General features: G+C 34.7%; 1 long non-coding RNA gene across 1 annotated transcript; it reads left to right on the top strand.

The window, feature by feature from the left end:
* The first annotated feature begins 1,449 nt into the window (after window positions 1-1,449).
* On the top strand, window positions 1,450-7,924 carry LOC126889625 (uncharacterized). Its single transcript, XR_007700106.1, has 3 exons — window positions 1,450-1,877; window positions 2,344-4,177; window positions 7,096-7,924. It is a non-coding gene; the product is annotated as an uncharacterized LOC126889625 (long non-coding RNA).
* Window positions 7,925-20,117: the final 12,193 nt, after the last annotated feature.

Genomic DNA, 20,117 nt, shown 5'->3' on the forward strand with positions numbered 1-20,117 from the left:
TAAAAATGAACATGAAGAAAACAAAAATAATGACAAACACAGATGACCCCAGACGCATAACTATAAATGGCAGTGAGATAGAAAAAGTCCAGGAATATATCTACCTAGGCCAAATCCTGAAACTTGACAAAGAAAACCAAAGTGCGGAAATTAATAGGAGAGCAAGACTAGCATGGGCAGGATTTGGAAAACTGGGTTGAATACTTAAGAACCGCAAAATACCTCAATATTTGAGGACCAAAGTGTTCAACCAGTGCATCCTTCCTATCATGACATATGGGTGTCAAACCTGGACCCTAACCAAGGCAAATATGAATAAACTAGCAACAACAGAAAGAGCTATGGAAAGAGCAATGTTAGGTATACGACTGTCAGATAAAAAGAGGAGCGACTGGGTAAGATCAAAAACAAAAGTCGAGGACATAACAACAAAAGTTGCCAAACTTAAATGGAGCTTTGCAGGCCACACTGTTAGACAAAAAGACCAACGTTGGAATGCCACGATACAACATTGGAGACCTTACCAAAGTAAACGACCGAGAGGAAGACCACAGATGAGATGGGCTGATGATATTAAAAGAGTAGCCGGAACGAATTGGAAATATGTTGCTCAGGATAGAGACCGATGGAAGGAGTTGGGAGAGGCCTATGTCCAAACGTGGACGATAGAAGGCTAAGAAGAAGAAGAAGAAGAAGCATAAATTTATCATTACAAATGATAGTCGGCATAGGGAAAACATGCACTCGGATATTGATCTCATTAGGCTCCACCCCGATATCATAACGGAACCGCCAACATTGTGTATAAGATTACATTCTACGAAACATTCCCCAAACCTTGCGTATACTTGACCACGTCCATCTAAATTCCATAATTGTATCCTTGTTTCATCCGTGAAAATAATTATTCTCCATTGAAGGGCTTTTGCAAATTGTAACTGTTGGATTTTGTGCCGTGGCAAAGGTCTTGGAACTCTGGTAGGCCGTTTTGGATTTAAACCAAACTCTTTAAGTCTTCTCAAAAGTGTTTTGATACTTTTACTTATAGTAAAATTACAGTAGATAAATATGCAATAGAAACAAACAAACCAAGGCACGTTGAATATTACAAGCAGCACTCCCAAACATGATGTACAATGTATTATTGTGATCTACTATGATTAATTAATCAATTAATTATATCATTAATCAAACAAATCAAACATAAATAAATTGTAAATCTTAAGGCTAAATTATGCTATCAGTACTTACTTTCGTGGCTTCAAAATATTTCTCAGTGGCTTCCTAATAGGGATAGATAAAAGAGAATAAAATAATACACATATGAATTTCAATTAGAAATTATAAAAGTCGTTTATTTTATCAAACAGAAATAAATGTTTAATATTGCAAATTTTATTTATTCTTCTATCTTTATTTTATCCAACAATTATGAAAATAGAAATTGTAGCAGTTATGCTACGGACCATTTAAAATTAATTACGATTTTCGATTCATTCAATTATATTTCATTAAAAATACCCCTCTAGAAAATTCTTTGGAGACGCCTATTTAATCGCCTAGGTGCCTATTTTCGCAGCGAAGCAAGAGGAAAGCACCGCGCATGTTTCTATCGGATCGATACGAATCGATTTCCGATAACATTGAACAGCAGTTGGTCAGGAAACGGCTCGAAGGGCGGATGACGCGCCGCTAGTAAGGTTATTCCCCCTTTTAAGTGACGGGATTGAAACAAATTTTCGATGGAAATCAAATAATTAGAAGGAAATCAAGCGTCAGCTAATCCCATCTACAAAACTAGATAACCAAAGTTAAACATCTCTTTGGACTTCTTCACATAACAGAAGTGGATATTCCGGCGTGCCTGCCTTGTTTCAGTAAGTACATAATACATTTATCTCTCATTCCTTCCTTGTGAAATCCAATGCATCATTGTAGTTAGATCTTTCGGTAGATTAATTTACCACATAAGTTTATATATAATTCATAGTATAATAATGATATTCATTATCATTTGCAAAGGAACATTCAATCAAGGCCATAGTTTTTTTAGTCCAAACCTAAATTTTAATATCTTTTATACCTGATCGTTAGGCTTTTTACTTAAGGTTTTTTATCTGTGATTTATAAAAAGTTTTAACGAGTATCTATACAGCCTTCTGTCACGCCCATCTAATGCGCACGTCCCTGTCATGTCTGAATTGAAGTAAACTTCAGAAATTTTGACATGACATATGAATACCTAACCTACCTAATATTTGATGTTTTTGTTTGGGCCTGTTCAATATGTACTGCTACTGTTCTTGAAATACATCATAACTAATTAAATAAACTTTATTTTAGATCCCGTAACTTAGTTATTTAGTCACACAACGTGACTCTATCACGTTGATTATGTACTACCTAGTTAGATTGCTAGCCACTCTGTGATGGTTTATCCCTAGAGTGGGCTGTTTTTGTTGGATAATACACCATACCGGATTTTATTACAACCAGCATCTTCACCCAGGACCTTGCAGTAGGACTTACTCACCACAGCAGCCAACCATTTTATCGTGCCAAAAGGGAATTTCCTACGGAATTCATCTCTATGGACTTGCAACCCTACTTTTAACCGACTGTTGTGTAAAAGCTAAGTTTATTTACTTTTTCTGTATTTACTTTTGGGTAAGATATATTTGCTACATTGTAAACTTTTCGTATGCATACGATTAGGAAGAGTACATATATTTTCGTGATAGATAGGGTTTTAGGTTGTTGTTTTTTTTTCTTTTTGATTCAGTATAAGTAGGAGTTAGTTAAAATAAATAAAATCAGGTCTTGTTTAATAATCATAAATGATTGTATCTTAAAATTTAATAGGGAATCGGGTTGTAAAATTTTGTCGCGGATTTTAAAATAGGGAATACGTCTAGTAGGTTTTTTTTGTATAATATATAAAGAGTCACTGACCAACTCATTTATATAGACCTTTTTGCTATTCCAACGGACTTTTGATTTGGATTTTGATTTTAATACTTTTGCTTGGCCAGTGATAGTGGATAATTGCTTGTTGAGTGGCCTTTGCGGTCCTATTTTATCTTTTCCCCATCCTCTATCACTGTTATTACGTTGCGTTATATGTAAAGTGTTAACATTTAATATTTATTATTAATATATTTGTATGTATTAAGGTTGGTGTTTTATTTCAGTCTGTATTACCAGTATATGACATAGCAAGACAAGCTCAGTATTTAGTATTTTGTATTTCAGGTAGTTGTAACCAGTGTCATAGAGTTCATGTTGTTCGTTACTTCAAAATCTCGAACCTGTCCAACTTCTTGGTTCTGAGAGCCGAGTTGTTCGTTCGAGTTGGCGCCCTTTTTTCTTCTTCTTTCTTTGTTGTAACTCGATATTATTTTATCTCTAGCATTCTTATCTATTTTCCTTCCATTTTTGTATTAATAGTCTCATTTTCTTCCTAGTTACTATCATTTCATTACCAAATTTTCTTCTTATATCTCTAAAGCCAATATTCGGTGTATGGAAGCTAGCCCGAATACTCATACTTGAGATTTAGTGTCTCTCTGCCCTTTTGATTTTTTTTTCCTTCTGAGCTAAGCCCCTCTTCTTTTGTCTTAAATCTCTTATCATTTATTTTACCCATCTTTAGTCAGTTCTTCTCTTCAAAAATCTCTATACCCAGAGTACAGAGGGTTCAATTGACTTTGACCCAACGTGTGGCTTCTTTTACATTTTTAGCTTTGAAAATATCTCATTTTACTTTTGGTTTTATCTTGGTGGTTTCAGTGATTGTGTTTTTAGATTTTGATTCGAATGTTCACTTTGGTACTTCAATTTGGTTTTTTTTTGGACATTATCTTATACCTATATTTTGAATAAACTTGTTTTGCTATAGTATACTGTGTTGACTGAATAAATTGTTTTGTTTTGATTGGTCAAATAATTATTTTGAATTAATAATAAATTAATTGAGAATTTAATATCTTGAATTTAACTATTTTACAAGTCCGGAATAGCATTAAAAGTGAATCACTACCTTGAATTAAAAGTCATTTTCAATTTTAGGTTTATCGGAAGTTGTAGCAGTACATTTCATCAGATTTCACGACTGGACCAAAAAAATAAACATTACTGGTATAGGTATCCACTCAGAACATTAACTTGAGGACAGAGAGTAAGTTAAACTTTACCTACTTACATTTTATCCCATTCTCGTGTTTATTTCCCAGTTGTTTATAATGGCATCGTTTAAGGTAGAACATATGTTTATTTTGTTTACCTGGTTAACATCTGTTGTTATGCCTTTTATCTTATTTTATCTTATATTATCTTATCTTAATGTTGACTAATATCTTAGTTTTGGACTTGTTCATTTTGCTGTGAGTTGCCTCTTGAAAGTCCAAACTATATACCATAGGAGTACAGGATGGATAATGGGAATTTTCCCCATCTTGAATTCTGGGTTAAATAAGTATTTACAGGGATAATTGGAAAACACTTTTCAAAAAAAAAAAAAATATTTTCTTTGATTTACTTATGGTCTTATATGGTTTCGCGCGGACCATGCCCATAAAGCTTATGTAGTCGCTTTACTGTGTCAGGGTTTAGCGTGGGTTCAGGACTGATCACCCCGAACTTGTGCACTTCACTTGGCTCAGAAATACATTAATATCTATAAGTTGTTCCCAGAGTGTCTCTTAGGTTGAAATTAGAATGTGTCATATAGAATTGGATCGTTCTGATATTCAGCAGTAAGTAAGTCTGTTTAACTTGGTTGTCATCTCCTATGCTGTTATCTTTTAAATGATTTGAGTTTTAACATATCTTTACCTGAAGTGACTTTACCTTTACCTGAAGTGAGTTTACCTTTACCTGAAGTGAGCTTATCTTTACCTTTACCTGAAGTGAGTTTATCTTTACCTTTACCTGAAGTGAGTTTATCTTTATCTTTACCTGAAGTGACTTTACCTTTACCTGAAGTGAGTTTACCTTTACCTGAAGTGAGCTTATCTTTACCTTTACCTGAGGTGAGCTTATCTTTACCTTTACCTGAAGTGAGCTTATTTTTATCTTTACCTGAAGTGACTTTACCTTTACCTGAGGTGAGTTTATCTTTACCTTTACCTGAAGTGAGTTTACCTTGAGTTTATTTCGTACCTTTACCTTGATGAGTGTATCTCTTATCTTATCTTGATTGAATGTATATCTTATCTTTATCGTGATTATTGTAAAGTCCTAAGAATCTGTCCTTCTCTGTGCTTGTCGTGAGTAAAGAATTGGATCACGTCAATAGTGCAGTTTAGGTATTACAGTTAGGACCCTAATTATATCTTACCTTTTGTGCATACCCTCTACCACGAGTAGATGTGGGCTTGCAATTATCTTTACCTTTTAGCATACCCTATACCATTAGTATAGTGGGCTTGCTAGTATCTTTACCTAGATTGTGTCTTCCTATCACTGCTCAAGAGAGTAGATGTTAAGGATTATCTTTTACCTCGATTTTTAGTTGTTGCTGATATCCAGAACCATATCATTATTTATGTTTAGCTTTGTAGTAATGTAGTTTCAACTAGTCTTGATGAATTAGTCCCTCATTGAATTCTCGGGTGATTAGTAGAATTTGTTCGCTCTAGTAGATATCAATGTTGGGTAAATTTGATAGGTTGATTGTTGTGTATGGTTCTTGGTTATACTGTGTTAGGTGTTGTTAATACACACCTGTAATTTAGATTTAATGATGGGTTACTAACACTCGAGAATGCAGATGGTAAGTAGTGTTAAGAGTTGACTTACTCTATAAGGTTGTATAATTATATTTAGAATGTAAGTGATTAACGTGTAATTATTTGTTTTTCTCATCTTTATTTTTACTAAATTAAAATAAATTATCTTGTTGAATTATCTATGTCGGTCAGTTACACATCCCTTCTATGTTCTATACTTTCTGCAAATATGATTAAATATATCTCGCGTGGCCTCTATACTATGTATGACTTCGTTCCTGATTTTTGTTCCGTCCCCTCAGCAAATAGTATGACTGTTGAGCCTACCATCATTATGTTTTTATCCCACAACGTTACTCCTTTACCGTGTCCACCCTCAGGTTCGCCCTAGCGTCAGTTAGTTCTGGAAAATAAAAAAAAAAGGAAACTTGTGGAGTTTTCCTTTTTTTTGCTGGAGATAAGGGAGAATGTAGCAGTTATGCTACGGACCATTTAAAATTAATTACGATTTTCGATTCATTCAATTATATTTCATTAAAAATACCCCTCTAGAAAATTCTTTGGAGACGCCTATTTAATCGCCTAGGTGCCTATTTTCGCAGCGAAGCAAGAGGAAAGCACCGCGCATGTTTCTATCGGATCGATACGAATCGATTTCCGATAACATTGAACAGCAGTTGGTCAGGAAACGGCTCGAAGGGCGGATGACGCGCCGCTAGTAAGGTTATTCCCCCTTTTAAGTGACGGGATTGAAACAAATTTTCGATGGAAATCAAATAATTAGAAGGAAATCAAGCGTCAGCTAATCCCATCTACAAAACTAGATAACCAAAGTTAAACATCTCTTTGGACTTCTTCACATAACAGAAGTGGATATTCCGGCGTGCCTGCCTTGTTTCAGTAAGTACATAATACATTTATCTCTCATTCCTTCCTTGTGAAATCCAATGCATCATTGTAGTTAGATCTTTCGGTAGATTAATTTACCACATAAGTTTATATATAATTCATAGTATAATAATGATATTCATTATCATTTGCAAAGGAACATTCAATCAAGGCCATAGTTTTTTTAGTCCAAACCTAAATTTTAATATCTTTTATACCTGATCGTTAGGCTTTTTACTTAAGGTTTTTTATCTGTGATTTATAAAAAGTTTTAACGAGTATCTATACAGCCTTCTGTCACGCCCATCTAATGCGCACGTCCCTGTCATGTCTGAATTGAAGTAAACTTCAGAAATTTTGACATGACATATGAATACCTAACCTACCTAATATTTGATGTTTTTGTTTGGGCCTGTTCAATATGTACTGCTACTGTTCTTGAAATACATCATAACTAATTAAATAAACTTTATTTTAGATCCCGTAACTTAGTTATTTAGTCACACAACGTGACTCTATCACGTTGATTATGTACTACCTAGTTAGATTGCTAGCCACTCTGTGATGGTTTATCCCTAGAGTGGGCTGTTTTTGTTGGATAATACACCATACCGGATTTTATTACAACCAGCATCTTCACCCAGGACCTTGCAGTAGGACTTACTCACCACAGCAGCCAACCATTTTATCGTGCCAAAAGGGAATTTCCTACGGAATTCATCTCTATGGACTTGCAACCCTACTTTTAACCGACTGTTGTGTAAAAGCTAAGTTTATTTACTTTTTCTGTATTTACTTTTGGGTAAGATATATTTGCTACATTGTAAACTTTTCGTATGCATACGATTAGGAAGAGTACATATATTTTCGTGATAGATAGGGTTTTAGGTTGTTGTTTTTTTTTCTTTTTGATTCAGTATAAGTAGGAGTTAGTTAAAATAAATAAAATCAGGTCTTGTTTAATAATCATAAATGATTGTATCTTAAAATTTAATAGGGAATCGGGTTGTAAAATTTTGTCGCGGATTTTAAAATAGGGAATACGTCTAGTAGGTTTTTTTTGTATAATATATAAAGAGTCACTGACCAACTCATTTATATAGACCTTTTTGCTATTCCAACGGACTTTTGATTTGGATTTTGATTTTAATACTTTTGCTTGGCCAGTGATAGTGGATAATTGCTTGTTGAGTGGCCTTTGCGGTCCTATTTTATCTTTTCCCCATCCTCTATCACTGTTATTACGTTGCGTTATATGTAAAGTGTTAACATTTAATATTTATTATTAATATATTTGTATGTATTAAGGTTGGTGTTTTATTTCAGTCTGTATTACCAGTATATGACATAGCAAGACAAGCTCAGTATTTCGTATTTTGTATTTCAGGTAGTTGTAACCAGTGTCATAGAGTTCATGTTGTTCGTTACTTCAAAATCTCGAACCTGTCCAACTTCTTGGTTCTGAGAGCCGAGTTGTTCGTTCGAGTTGGCGCCCTTTTTTCTTCTTCTTTCTTTGTTGTAACTCGATATTATTTTATCTCTAGCATTCTTATCTATTTTCCTTCCATTTTTGTATTAATAGTCTCATTTTCTTCCTAGTTACTATCATTTCATTACCAAATTTTCTTCTTATATCTCTAAAGCCAATATTCGGTGTATGGAAGCTAGCCCGAATACTCATACTTGAGATTTAGTGTCTCTCTGCCCTTTTGATTTTTTTTTCCTTCTGAGCTAAGCCCCTCTTCTTTTGTCTTAAATCTCTTATCATTTATTTTACCCATCTTTAGTCAGTTCTTCTCTTCAAAAATCTCTATACCCAGAGTATAGAGGTTTCAAAATCTCATTTCTTTTTGTCTTCAAATTTGTTTTTTTTTTTTAATAATTAACTATGAATCTCTCTACCTCTGCTATACAGGATGTTCTACCTGTTCAAATTTTTTTGATATAAACATTTTATTTTATCAATATTATTGTATAAAAAAAATCAAAAAATCAAAAAATTGAGGTTTGATGCTTTTATAATAGTGAAATATGTTGTTCAATATGCACTGTGGTATTTAATACGCAAAACCATACATTCATGTCTCAACAAACAAAATAAAACTGACCTTTGCTGATGATTCGCCAATGTCTTCACACAAAACACGTTTCCTTCTTTGCTGGTGTTGCGATCCAAAGAACTCGTCCACGTTTTCCAATAATGTCCCTGCTCCTCTGCAAACTCATTCTCCCTTTCCTCACTATGCCAGTATTCCAGCTTTTTGAAATACTTAAACAAACATTGGATACTTTAGACTCAAGGAGTTATATCATCTCTCGACTTAACCTATTACTCGTTCCACGATATGATGCTTGTCACTTTTCCAAAAACCAACCGGAGTTTTACTTTTTTTTACACTACCCTCAAAAAACTGGACTCTTCCTTTCGATCAAACAAAACAGACTGAATCTCTCTCCTCATTCATTCTCATCCTTCCAAATCGTTCCCCTCCAGAATTAATTTTCCATCCAATCAAAACAACTTTCAATCATGTCGTATTTACCAAAAAACTGTTTCCTTTTTCTAAACATATCCTTATGGATTTCCAAGAAAAAATAATATTCCGACTATTTTAATTCTATTTTCTACACTAATCATATTTTTATCTATGTTTAAGAATCTTTATACACAGGTATATTTTAACTATCCATTACCCAAGAAGCAATTGGACGTAATATTACGACGTCTTAAGGTTGGATTAAATGCCCCAACGTTAATACGCGACCTTGCGACGACGGTCAGAAAACCGCTATTTGCACCTAAGTGGGGAATAGAAATACGGGTTGCCTCGACGTCCCCCTCTCGACTTCTCAGCTCGAGATATTTTATCGTCAAATTACGTTAGTTTTTAGGACTTTGGTCTTGTAAAGTAATAGTATCTCTACCACAGATGTACGGCCGACACACTTCATTTTTACCAAATAGGTTAATAATCTTGGAGGATATTAATATTAGAAATAGTAGATAATAAAAGGTACAAATAATAGTAAACAAACTATTTATTTTAACCGAAAAACCGTAATATTACAATATACAAAGAAATTAAGATACGTGTTTCTACAACGAGATATTCTTCTAGACTACTTATCGAACGCAGAACTAACACTAACATACAGTTCTGGCATTCACATCCCTTGTAACATGTGCAATTTTAGGTAAAAGTTTATCGCCCTACTGCATTCGGAGAATTGGCCCAGCCATGAAGAGAGACCCCACATGTGTATTCTAACACTTAACAAAAATAATAAAGTTGAATTCCAACATCCCCTCGCAACTAAAATTATTTTTGAATTAGTCAAACAGACCCCCTTTACTACTTAAGTACTCTAACTTAACCCTATTCAGCGGTTTAGTCAACATATCGGCTATCATATCCTCGGTAGGACAATACCTAAAGTTAACAACCCCTTTTTCTATATAACTAATTCCGGCACTAAACCCACAAATTCGTTTATAATCTGTTTTAAGCAAATTGCTTCCTGACATCCTTCAGCCAATCCTATGTACTCTGCTTCAGTTGATGATAGAGACACGCAATTCTGTTTTCTACATCCCCAATTTATAGGCGAACCCCGTAATAAAAATATATACCCGCTATTTGATTTTCCGTTCCCCTTGTCTTCTGCCCAGTCAGCGTCTGCATAGCCGTATAATGCACTATCTGTCCCTTCTTGTCCTAAAATAAGCTTTTTATATTTACTTTTCTTTAAATATCTTAACACCCTCTTTGCTTCGTTCCAATCTACTTCATTTGGATTTTTATTCTGTTGGCTTAGTATGGTGACGCTTGCCAATATATCCGGTCTAGTATTTACCGCAATATATAATAAACCATCAATCAGTTGTTGATATATTTCACTGTTTTTCACCGGCTTTTCTCTGCTAGGCTTATAGTATCCAACATCCAGCGGTATATTGAACTCTTTTCCATCTTTCATCATAAACTTGTTCAGCAATTTGTCAATATAACTGGCCTGATTTAAACTACATATCCCTTTATCGCACATTTCAATCTTCATACCTAAATAATCTTGTAATAATCCCAAACTCCTTATATAAAAATTACATTTTAGTTTCTCTTCAAATATATCAATTATTACCTGTGAATCCTTTGCTGCTATTAAAATGTCATCCACGTATATAAGTACGTAAACCCTTTCATGATTTATTACCTTGATATATAAATATATATCAATATTGCTTTTACAAAAAATTTTCCGTAATGACGTGATTTTCTCTTGCATAGCTTGCTTCCATTTTTCACTATCACTTCTTTCAAGCGCTTCTTTAAAGTTTCTTGGTTCTTCTTCTTGGAATTTTGTCAACTTTGCTATGTAGCGCTCAGGTGGAATACCTTTATTTATTCTGCTAGATCTACGATCACCTGAATTCTCTATATCGAGATCTGTATCTAATTGATAGTTAGAATCACCGTCATCGTCATGGGATTGTTCCCAACTTAAGCTCTCATACGTGTTAGATGTATCCGTAGAATTTTCTATTTCCTCCGTGTTTTCAAAATTTGCAACCTCTTGGTCTTCTACGTCGTTTGGCTCTATTTTTTCCCGTTCCATCATGGACCCAATGGATATTTCCTCACTTTTTGCCTCCTTTTTCTCGACGCATATATTTCTCTTGGAAAACACCACACTACGGCTAATTGTAATACGTTCTGTATCTACATTTAACAATCTATACGCTTTTGATTCATCAGAGTAACCTACAAATATCAGTGACTCACCTTTTAGATCAAATTTATCCTTCATTTTTTCTTTGGGAATGTGGCTATAAACCGTAGACCCAAATATTTGCAAATTCGACACATTCGGTGTTACTTTATGCCACAATTCATAGGGCGTTTTTTCTTTCGACTTAGTAGGTAATCGATTTTGCAAATAATTGGCTGTCACTATTGCTTCCCCCCAAAATTTCTTTGCTAAACCCGCATCGATTAACATGCACCTAGCCATTTCAACTAGAGATCGATTCTTTCTTTCTGCAACCCCGTTTTGTTCTGGAGAGTACCCCGCTGTATATTGAATTTTTATACCTTTACCCTTTAAAAATTCCCTTAAATTATTATTTACGTACTCGCCACCCCTATCCGACCTAATTACTTTTGGAACCCTACCTAACTGATTACTCGCAAATTCTATAAACTCTTTTATACATTTTACCGCTTCATTTTTATGATTTAATAAATATATAGTTGTATATCTAGAAAAATCATCAATTAAAGTCAAAATATAACGTTTACCCCCTGGAGTAATAGTCTTCATGGGCCCGCAAATATCCGAGTGTAATAAGTCAAGAATATTAAATGTATTGCTATGAGAAAATTTTGGAAAACTCTTACGTAAAATTTTACCTTTCATACAGCATTCACAAGTTTCCCTAATCCTACAGTCTGTCATATCAATCCCGACTGCCATTTTCTTTTCCATTAAGTGTTTGAGTGCATCCATGTCCCTGTGTCCAAACCGTCTATGCCATGCATGTTGACAGTTGCTGGAGTGCTCCACAGCACTCAATCCATGGTCCACAGTTGAAAGTTTGTATAAGTCCGGTGAAGGCACCGCACTCGCGACGACTTTTCCGTGTAAAGCGATTTTACACTCGTTTTTATCGAATTGCACATTATGTACCGCACTTGTTAGCTTTTTCACCGAAAGCAGATTTGAATCTAATCCCGGCACATACAACACTTCGTCGATTTTTAAATTTTCCACTCCCGATCCAGTCACGCACTCAATAAGTCCTGTTCCTATACCCTGAACCTCGGAGTATTGCCCTTTCTCCGCCAAACTTACAACGCCTTTTCTGCTACCGTCAAATTGGGTATAGAATCCTTTGTAATTAACCATGTGGCTCGAAGCTCCTGAGTCCACATACCACGAAGCAGAATCCCTTTTTCCGTCCCTTGAGCTATAATTGACCATAAAACATGCATCATCAGTACCTTCAGTGACTTTATTGGCCTTTTCCTTCTTAAACGCTTTGTACTTAAAGCAATCTCGTTTAAAATGGCCCTTCCGGTTACAAAAATAACACTGCCTTGCTTCTGCCCTTGCAGTACCATTATTTTTGTTACCCTCGTATACTGACTTCATCACCGACTCCTCCTGATTTCTTCCCAAAGCTCCCTGACGTCTCCTGTACTCATCTATTAATTTACTCGTAACAAATTCTAGAGTAAATTCACTCGATGGCCTACTTTCCAGCGCTGTAATCAAAAAACTGTATGAGTCTGGAAGACTTCCCAGCAAAATTCCTGCTGAGAACCTGTCCTTAACTTCTTCCCCTAAGGCGTCCAGTTTATTCAACGATTCTAGGAATAAACTAATGTGTGCTTCCATATCACCATTCTCCTCTAGCGATAGCCTACAGATTTGCTTTAACAAAAACACCATACTAGACAAACTTGATTTCTGATGATACTCCCTTAGCGCTATCCACGCATCGCGCGCGAATTCCCTGTTCCGGATATGCACTAATTGATTAACGTCAACAAGTAAGGCTATAGTTGACAAAGCCTTATCATTTTGTTTTTTCCAAGAACTGCTTCGATCTGCTTCTAATGGTAACTCACTCGAAACTATTTCCCATAGATCAGCATTGATGAGTAACATTTTCACTAAATAACTCCAAGATTGATAGTTCTTGCCGTTCAACTTTTCGACGTTATATTTCGCACTCTCCGCCATTATGTATTCGGTTAACACGAAAATTTCGCGACTGTACACTTTTAATTATTATCTTAATACAGGTGAGCTAACAACGTAACTGGGCCCATAACCTATTAGAAATAGTAGATAATAAAAGGTACAAATAATAGTAAACAAACTATTTATTTTAACCGAAAAACCGTAATATTACAATATACAAAGAAATTAAGATACGTGTTTCTACAACGAGATATTCTTCTAGACTACTTATCGAACGCAGAACTAACACTAACATACAGTTCTGGCATTCACATCCCTTGTAACATGTGCAATTTTAGGTAAAAGTTTATCGCCCTAATGCATTCGGAGAATTGGCCCAGCCATGAAGAGAGACCCCACATGTGTATTCTAACACTTAACAAAAATAATAAAGTTGAATTCCAACAATTAAATCATCAGAAACTAAGATGCATGGACGGCCTGTTGATACTTATTTAAGTAGGTTCCTACTCTATTCAGAATATAACCTAACTGACTTGTATAATTATTTTATTAATCATCTGCCTCATTGCATAATGCGGTCGAAAATTTACAAACGCAAGGAAGTGTACTGTTAAACTAGGTATAAAAATTGCTAAAAACTGAAAGCGCCTCAGAAATTTAAAAGTTAAATCGAACAAAACGGTAAAAATTGAAATAACCATCGTAATTAAAAGAAACATATTATTATGTCTAGACCCATACAAAATTATCCTTTATTTATATATAAACAAAATTCGTTAATTAGAATCAAATATTCATTAAAATCTAGCAAAAAAATTGCCAAATATTATGTTTTTATCAAAAAATGGCTGAACCATGGCGATCTTTCATTAATGGCGGATTTGACTCGCGACCTAAATTGCACTACATTTTAACTGATTTGGACAAGGACACCCCCTGTCGACCTTTAGTATAACCTATTTTTACCTTGCACACCTCGAATTTACCTATTGGTATACCTAATACGTCCTAAAGTAATCGCAAACAACCTGGTCTTGACGACAGACTCCCGACGACCGGTCGTCGTCCTGAACACGCCTTAATCTGGTGGACGATTTGAGATTGACATTTGACAGTTGACGTTATGTTATGCAATGTAATATCTGTCATATTATAGTCATATAAGTCAAGGTGAGTCAAGTCAGATAGGCCCTAATCAGCAAATTTTTACGTCGTTTTCTAGTTGGAAACTAAACAACCAATTGTCGAAAATTTACTTTACGACGTTGGATAGTCATCGACGTTTTTAGTAAATTAAAGGTATCTTATAAAAAAAACTTTGACATCAGGTTAACGTATACAACTTTACTTAAGTACTACGTTGTTATTACCTACGTTGTATTGTAATTCTCACTTTCCCGAAAGTACACGCAGCAATCTACCATATACCTACTGAGAAAACATCCGACGTCTCCTGAACGTTGGGTTCGATACTAATAAATACTCTGTAATCCCCGGCGTTGAGCAGTCGTTAAATGTCTTCCAGTAAATTACATTGTAGTATAGAGGTTATACCCGACGTCAGCTTAACATTAAACCTTAACCTAATAATTAACGTTGGTATTCTCAACGTTGGATTGTCGTTGTCGTCTTCCCGAAAAATACGTCTACCATACTCGATAAAACACCAACGTCCTCTGAACGTTGAGTAGTCGTTGATGTATGCCACTTAATTGCACTTATATTACAGATAGGTTAAGACCGACGTCAGCTTAACGTCAAACATTATCCTAATAATTGACGTCGTTATTCCCGATGTCGGTTGGTCATCAGACTATATTACTTATTAGCAGCAACGTTGGTCCATAGGAAAAACAGACGTTGTCCTTGGTTAAGGCTTATTGCGAACCAATTTTGTCCTTAAATTTAACGTCCCATTAAAACAAAATTGGTTGCAGGTCATAAAATTGCTACTTGGGTATGTACCGTGCGGCTAATGAATTACCTACCCGCATATCTTGAAAAAATTATTGACTTATTCTTTTGTTTAATAAAATATATTGTCCGTGGATTTGATAAACAGTTCAAAGGACACTTTCTTAAACCAGCACCCTAATTGCTTACTGAAAATGCATTGTTCATGGAGCTAGCACTTTCTTAGAAACTAGCTATAACTATTTTTACAAAATTTGTCTTATATAGGTTGTTCAAAATTTATATGTTGGTGGTTGAAAAATATGAAAACTTTATTTTAATTTGAATTTTAAATATAAATATAGTCTTTTATTTCTCATGTCAAATAGGAATATAACAGTATATACATTGTAAATCCCAGATCATTATTTACAAAATTTATACATTGTACACTGTACACTGTACACCATGATTCGGACACCATGATTCGGGAGTGCTTCTCGTAACGTTTAACGTGCCTTGGTTTATTTATTTCTAGTGCATCTTTATTGTGATTTTAGTATAGTCTTGTGGCCAGTTGTTCATTTTTGATATTGGGAGCTACAATTCTGCGATTTCGCGACGATTAAAGTTTCAAATATTGGTCATACCTTGGCTTTGTACATCTTATTCTTCCTTGACCCGGTCGCCATTTGTATTCTCCAGTCTAATTGTATCGCTTTGCTACAGGAGAAACATTGTAATTGATCTCTAATAAACTGTAACATACGTAAATATTGTAGCGTAAGATATTCAGGCATGAAAATAACATTTCAAATCTTAAAAACAAGTGATTGGACTTCATAAGGCCATCCGCACACACAGCTACTAAAAAGAAACCAGTTGGTAAATTTAGTTACCAATCAGTTACTTATTAGTCACTGCCCATGTATTTTAATGAGTGTCCGCACACAGCGCTACTAGTTAGCAGCAAAATACAAAAAATATTAATGAATTAAACGAAATTGTAGCTTAGTAAAAAAATCTTCTAATAATTTATTTAATCTGACTCATTTATATCGGCAATTCAGACATATATTATACATTTTAAAGTAGAAGACTTTAAAATGATATTGCAAATATTTATGAGTTGCGTTCCTGGGACGACTTTACTTAAAGATAGTTCATTCGATTATACGAAATCAACCCCAACTCAAGAATATCCGTCACAAAAAAATCATAACTTGTGATCTGTCATTAAAAATACAAATACATGCAACGGTGACAATAAATAATAACAACAATATCATTTTAAAGTCTTCTACTTTAAAATGTATAATATATGTCTGAATTGCCGATATAAATGAGTCAGATTAAATAAATTATTGGAAGAATTTTTTACTAAGCAACAACATTTTTGTTTAATTCATTAATATCTTTTGTATTTTGAAAACGGCATCCGATTTGGACATCGAAACGTTAATAAAATCATTTTTTAGTAAAATTGTGGCTTATTTCCCATCAAAAACTAGTAAATTACAAAAATTCCACGAGAAAATAGCTTCAGAATAACATATATAAACTTAAACACCGCCTAACAGAGCTACTCAGTACAAAGTACAGTCAAGAAGTGACTCGTTTTATTAATTTTTAGTAGCGTAGTGTGCGAGCCATAGTTGAAAACCAGTTGATAATTCTAGTTAACAACTAGTTTAGTTTCTTTTTAGTAGCTGTGTGTGCGAAAGGCCTAAGTCCTAGATTTTCACCCAAGAATTGGAAGTCAATATTTGGACTCTTCCTGTAACTTTACGTCGATTGATATACGATTTTACTAATTTTGAGTAATTTTTACTAAACTTTGGTTCACCATTATTTACGTTACATGTTCACATTTTTAACCGGAAATGATATAAAAACCAAAATTTTACATTTGTTCTCATCTTGCTAAGGCACGTCGAATGCTATATCGCGTCTACTATTTCGGTGACCTTAAAACAGTACTTACGGTTGCAACTTTAAAACCGAATGTCCGATGTCAAATTTCTCGCCTTTAATGCCATTCTTTGGTCACAAGCTTTCATTTGACACCTCATTTGTCATGCGGAAGTATATATTTTGGTTATCGTCTTGCGAATGCGCGTGGAATAATATATCATTTGTACTATTCCGGTGACTTTACAACAGTACTTCTAGTCGCATTTCTGAAACCGGAAGTCCTAAGTGCAAATTCTCACATTTAGTACCATCCTTACATTATAAGCTTTCATTCAACACCTCATTTGTCATTCTACCTGGTATAGTGACGGAGGAGTTATATTCGCGGTCGGACGGACAAACGTACAGACAGCCTAAGTAAAATTTTTCACCTTTAGTACTATCTTTGGATTATAAGCTTTCATTTGACACCTCATTGGTCATTCTACCTGGTATAATGACGGAGAAGTTATATTCGCGGTCAGACGGACAGACGGACAGACAGCCTAGGTGAAATTTATTACCTTTAGTACCATCCATGGATTATAAGCCTTCATTGGACACTTCTTTTGTCATTCTACCTGGTATAATGACGGAGGAGTTACATTTGCGGTCGGACGGACAGACGGACAGACAGTCTATATGAAATTTATCACCTTTAGTACCATCCGTGGATTATAAGCTTTCATTTGACACCTCATTTTTCATTCTACCTGATATAATGACGAAGGAGTCACATTCGCGGTCAGATGGACAGACGGACAGAAAGCCTAGGTCAAATTTCTCATCTTTAGTACCATCCTTTGATTATAAGCTTTCATTTGACGCCTAATTTGTCATTCCACCTGGTATATTGACGGAGGGGTTGTGTTTATGGACAGACAGACGGACGTAGATAATTCAAAGTTTTCACATTTTTGTAAAATTGTAAATTTATAAAAATAAGCAATAGGTATTTTTTCTCTGAGTATAATAAAAGTCGTGTAATTTTCATTCTCATTATATCATGTTTTATATTCTGTCCGTTTTTATATTACTCCTGCCTTTTGTTGACATAAATTCCATTTTAAATGGATGTTTTAAAGTCAAAACAAAATATAACTCTAATTAGGCAAAATCTTGGGCCGCGTGACAGCGTCGACTCAGACTACGCATCGAAATGGAAAATCACATCTCCTCTACATTACAGTAGAGAATAGAGAATCGAAATTGGATCAGTGAAAACAAAAGACATTGATTAATGACAGCGGACGGGTTTTGTGCTATGAAGAACATCGCCGACATCTAGAGTTGATTGATTATAAAACAATAGAACGCTACAAGGAGGACGCGACTACTACACAGGAATTAGACCCAGATCACATTGAGATTAATATGTGGATAAATTCAATTTTCTTTATTGGATTGTCGAAAGATGGATGGGTGCTATTATTTTTCGAATGTCTTGTATGTCGGTTTGTGGCTAAAAGCTATTAAGTAATATATTTATTTAAACCGAGGACACGGTTTTATAGGAAACGTTTAACAGTTGATATTAAAAAGGTTTACTTTGGGACTTTAATATATATATGCTCATATTATAATAAAATTCACAAAGAAGCCGAAAGAGCAGATGAAAATCTGAAAATGACTGCCCTCTATTTTTCAACTGATATTTCTGGGAGAAATCAATATAAAAAATGTACCATGGAAGCTAGGCCAAATAATCCAAGAACAAATGAGGCGCTCAGAGCAACAGTGGCCTAACCCACAAATTGAGCATTTTTAGATTATTGTATCAATAAAATCAGCAACATTAAATCTTCGGATTAACAAGGGTCTACATAATCTACCTCTATATTTGGCAAAATGGGGCTACATAATTTGTAGCGCCATCCCATAAGCACAATGTAAATAAGAATGCAAAGATTGCATTAATCTCAAAACTTCGTTTTTGGTGTTAGGCCACTGTTGCTCTGAGCGCCTCAAACAATCCCGGACAAAAACTGCCCACAAATTATCCCTGATCAAAGATCTCCAGACAAAAAGTCCCCACAAATCCCCACAAACAATCCCCGGACAGATAATCCCGGACAAAAAATACCCTCAAAAAATACTCGCTAAAGTACAAATAAACGAAAACAGATCGCCAATATTAAACCAAAGGAGAGGAATAAAACAAGGTGACAGTCTCAGCCCAGTTTTATTGATATTAGTAATGTATAGAGTAATAAAGAGCGCTAAAAGAAAGTCACGGCAACTACAGACAACTATAGGGTATAGGAATTTAGAACCAGTGAGAAGAGAGGGATTACTATATGCAGATTACCTAGTAATAGTAGCAAACGATAAAGAGAAAATGCAAAAATTAAACCATATCTGGGTGGAAGAAATAGAAAATTTGAAAACTGAGGTAAATGTAAAGAAAACGAAGACCATAATAGTAACCCAAAAGGGAAGAAATAAATCAAACGATAATTAGGAGCAAAAACGAAATAATAGAAAGAGTTTCGACGTTTGAATACCTGGAAGTAATAATATCAGAGGATAGAAAGCTAGACCAAGGAATCTCATACAGGACGAAAACAGCAAATAAGATCTACTCTGCACTAAATAAAACAATATTTGGAAAGGAAGAAATATATAAAGAAATAAAACTGAAAGTATACAATGCAATATCTGTACTAACTTTAATATATGCAAGTGAGAGATGGGTAAACAATGCAAAAAGAGACAGTATAATAAACCCAGCGGAGATGAACCAGTTGAGAAAAATAGCAGTAAAAACAAAATTGGACAGAATAAGAAATGAGGATATTAGACAAAGACTGAAACAGGAATCGATAATAACAAAGACCCAAAAAAGAAAATTAAAAAGTGTGGACACATTAACAGAATGGACCAGGGAAGACTACCAAAACAGATGATGGAATAAAAAAGATATGGCAAAAGAAGGAAAGGGAGGTC

This window comes from Diabrotica virgifera, chromosome 8, assembly GCF_917563875.1.
Source record: "Diabrotica virgifera virgifera chromosome 8, PGI_DIABVI_V3a".
Taxonomy (NCBI): Eukaryota; Metazoa; Arthropoda; class Insecta; order Coleoptera; family Chrysomelidae; genus Diabrotica; species Diabrotica virgifera.